Genomic DNA, 4,097 nt, shown 5'->3' on the forward strand with positions numbered 1-4,097 from the left:
AAAAAACCCTTGATCCAATGCCAAGTGGGCTTTTCAAAACCTGACACACTTCAAACCAATTTTCCCAGTTCCCTCGGCAAACGCGAATCATATGATTGACCCAATATCAAGCTCTTTTTTATAATCAAACTCAAAATGATTAATTCATACTTCGACCATTTCAAACAATAACGAAAGAAAAAAACTACCTGGGTGAAAGGTCCAGTCATAGTCATGAGTATTAGAACCAAGTTGTAATAGCTTGCAAGTCATAGTCCCGAACACTAAGCCCAAGTGTTTGTCTTTCATTCAAAACACAGGTAAATATTCAAAAATTTTGCACAAAATAAATTGAAAAAAAAAGACCACCGAAATGAAATATCCAATTATAGTCCCGAGTATTAATCCGATGCTGTAATAACTTTGCAGTTTTCCCTAGCTTCTTTTCATTTTCCATTTCTCTTTTTGTTTCCCTCTTTTCTCTTCATTTCTTTTCCTATTTTCTCATTTCTTCTCATTTCTGCATTTCCACAGAAAAATAGCAAATTTCTCCCCTCTTTGCTAAAGCGTTTATCATATTCACATTAGGGATTTTGATTTCACCTATTTGATATTCACTTTTTTCTTAAATTTTTTAGATTTTCATAGTTAGGGTTTTTGTTAACCTATTTTTTTCCTTAATCTCATTAATCCCTCTTACCTGTATGCTGAAATTGTTTTTAGTTGTATTGATATTAATACATTGGAATTCATTGTGTTGTTAGGTTAGAGTTTTATACAGATTGAGAAGATTGAGAAGATTTCATCTACCCTTGTACCAGAAAAGGATCCGTCAACACAAATTGCTTCCTCTGAGAATTGAACACCTTGTTTTGTAAGGTTGGTGTTTCTCACCCTGTGTTGATTTTTTTTTTATTTCTCTTGAAAAAAGATGTGTTTCAATCACCTTATAAGTTCTACTCGATCCTAGCCTTTTCTTTCCATAAAGCCTCCTCAATTCTTAGAGCTCTTACTTGTGTCCAACTCTAAAAGAGACTTTGTTCCTTATCTGACTTCACCTTTAAGAAGTTTTAGCTTCTAAGTTAAGATATGTATAGTGAATAAAACCTACTGATTATCCCCATAGATGACATTTGGATCCAAGTTTTGGGGGCAGGCATATGAACCACATATCAGGGTCAGGACGTAGTGCAAGTTCAGTGACAGTTAGATTTGACCAAGATTTTTTTTTAGAAATTACTTGTCCAAATGATTCTAGGAATTTTTTTGAACCCACTCTCATTTGAAGTTTTGACTCAAGTTTTGAACCCACTCTCATTAAAGCACAAATTTCTCATCCATTCCTTTAGATGACTATATACATTTTAGTTGATGGGTCCAAGTTTAATGACCAAAAAATATGTGGAAAAAGAGCTACCTCTAAGAACACTCTTCACTTGGATCAGGTAATAGGGAAAAGATAAATAGCTCTTTCTCTCATAATGGAAAGTTTTAACTCTTATTAGTAATGTGATATTACATATGATGCTTCTCTCTTATGTAAAGTTTCACAAGTGGTTAACTGGGGTGGTTTATTACAACACTACAGTAATTTCCACACCATACAGAGTAGAAATACTTAGAATATGACTAGAGTAAAGAATATAAGAAGAATAGAATGCATTGGCAGAAAACATACAATGTGTAAGAAAATTTGTGATGATATGTGTTTGTTTAGTTTTGCTGTACACAACAACTTGTGATAGTTTAACTGTTGGCAAGCTAGTTTGGAGTAAGAGTGCATTCAACAATTTTCTCCCAAGGTTTTAGTGTTTTGACCGGTGTCTTAAAAATTGAACCGGTCATCAAACCGATGAGGGTACTGGGTCACTGGTTCGTTGGTCGAACCACTGAGTCACTGGTTCGTTGGTCGAACCACTGGGTCATTGGTTTATTAAACTGATCGAAACAGATGACTCGATCTCTAAAAAAAATCACAACACCTACAAATTTTCAAATTTTCAAATTTTCAAAATGTCATAATTTTACAAGTTCATTCTTTAAATTCAAATTCTAAACATAGTCATCACACACAACAAAATACAAATTTAAATAAATTTTGAAGAAAGTCTAATTGCAACATAAACTAAATAACAAAATAACTGGAAGTGTCTAATAAATTTAATTCAAATGAGGGAAAGTTATTCGAAATAAGGTTTGAACAAAGTCAACTTATATTTTAATTTTATTTTTTTAAAAAAAATTATCAAAACGGCGTGTTTTGTTTGAGGAAAAAAGCATGCACTTAACCCGCCGTTTTTCCGAAACCTTCGGTTCTTCGGTTTTTACCGGTTTTGGCCGATTTTCACTGGTTCAATAGCTTACCCCATCCAGCAATCAGATCATATCGATGACCCCTCTGGTTCCCGGTTCAATCGGCCGGTTCGATCCGGTTTTTAAAACGCTATTTTTGACTTTTGTGTCAGTTTTGACTGCATAACTGATCAGATATTATGATTTTCTAATGGTTTTTCTAAATTTCTAAATGTATGTTTTCAAGGACTCTCAGCTGACTTAGTGGAGGCGGGAAGTTGCCTCTCATTGCTAGATAATTGTTGTTTCCGAGTAAGTTTAAAGTCACCTTTAAGTATTAAGATTTTAGAAGTCACCTTTAAGTATTAAGATTTTAGAGTAAGCATTCTTGGTGATAAAAATCCAAGGTTTTTTGTCACCGAGTTATTTCGGTTTATACACATTGTTTCCCAAATTATCTGCATCAGCTCTTACCTTGTAGTTGTCTTGATGATTTTGGTTCCATAATTGATTACTTGGATTGATAGATTTCATGGTTAAAAATATCAACTAATGAACAGGGACCTATAATTCACTGCTTCATTAATATACTGTAAAATTGTAAATTGGTTTCTTAATTTGGTGACTTGGATGGATATGTTTCTTAATTGATTGCTTGGGTGGATGGGTTTTTGTCGGTTCAATTGTTAATTTTGTTGAGTTAATGTATTGGTGTGTTTATTGGTTGCTGGAACCTATTATGGTTTATAAAATAAACACTCATGCTAAAACCTAACATATATGAAGATTGCAACAATTCTGAAGCTAGCTTGTAATATCAGGCAACAAAAGTATTGTGGTCACCTTAGTAGCTTGCGGTTCTAGATCAAAGGAACATGGTGTATTATATAGCAGCAGAAGAACTGGTTCTTTGTCCTCCTCACCTTGTAATTATACTTAAAGTATCAAAATTGAAATAATGTGTTTAAAAGCCTGATCTTCATTTTTCAACAACTTAGCTATGCCTATAGTGCATCTGTGCAATGAACACTATCATGTGTAGTTAGTCTCTTGTTTTGGTCTGTAAGACAATAATGTATTTTGTGTCTATGTAATTTCTTGCCAATAATATAATATAAAACTTTTGATTCTTTGAACACACATTGTACATTGTTGCAATCTCTTTGATAAACTATATTCAATAGCTTTCATAATCTCTTTCATAGTATAAAACTTTTGATTCTTTGAACACACAATATTCAGTATGTCTTTTTTTTATATGCATTTTGCTCTGTTTTGGTTTAATGCAGGACTGATGGCTAGAATCTAAATTACTTTATGTGATTGTTGGCTACTTTTTTTTATCAAGAATGTTAGCTATTTGATAAATGTCTGATATACTTTGGTTAAATGCATTTAGCTATTTGTGTATTTGATTAGTGCATTTGATTAAGTACATTTATATAATTGTGTAAGTAATGTGTTGTGGGTATGTGGTCCAAATTTAAAGTTTGATCGTTTTATGAGTTCATGTTAAATAAAGATGACTTTTGGAACTAGAACTATAACTAATTAATAACTTTGTGGAAATATTTATGGATTTTCTCTATTGACTCTATGCTGGTGAGCACTCAGGTATTGCTGCAGTGGAATGGCAGCATGTCATTTCATTGTCAACCTGAGACTTGTAGTTGTTACTACACTTCATAATGTAATTGTTTCACGAGAATACAAACTGAGTTATTCATTATAATTGTTTCTAACAATTATAATTATATAGAGTTTTGTAATTGTTTGTGTCATTTGCTGTGTAATTTTTTGTCTGAACTGTCGTAACAGTTTGGTGA

At 32.6% G+C, this 4,097-nt stretch overlaps 1 long non-coding RNA gene across 1 annotated transcript; it reads left to right on the plus strand.

The window, feature by feature from the left end:
- Nucleotides 1–395: 395 nt before the first annotated feature.
- On the plus strand, nucleotides 396–3,409 carry LOC127091265 (uncharacterized). The gene is made up of 3 exons (XR_007791897.1): nucleotides 396–858; nucleotides 2,519–2,583; nucleotides 3,093–3,409. It is a non-coding gene; the product is annotated as an uncharacterized LOC127091265 (long non-coding RNA).
- The last annotated feature ends 688 nt before the right edge of the window (nucleotides 3,410–4,097 follow it).

The sequence above is a fragment of the Lathyrus oleraceus genome, chromosome 6 (assembly GCF_024323335.1).
Source record: "Lathyrus oleraceus cultivar Zhongwan6 chromosome 6, CAAS_Psat_ZW6_1.0, whole genome shotgun sequence".
NCBI lineage: Eukaryota > Viridiplantae > Streptophyta > Magnoliopsida > Fabales > Fabaceae > Lathyrus > Lathyrus oleraceus.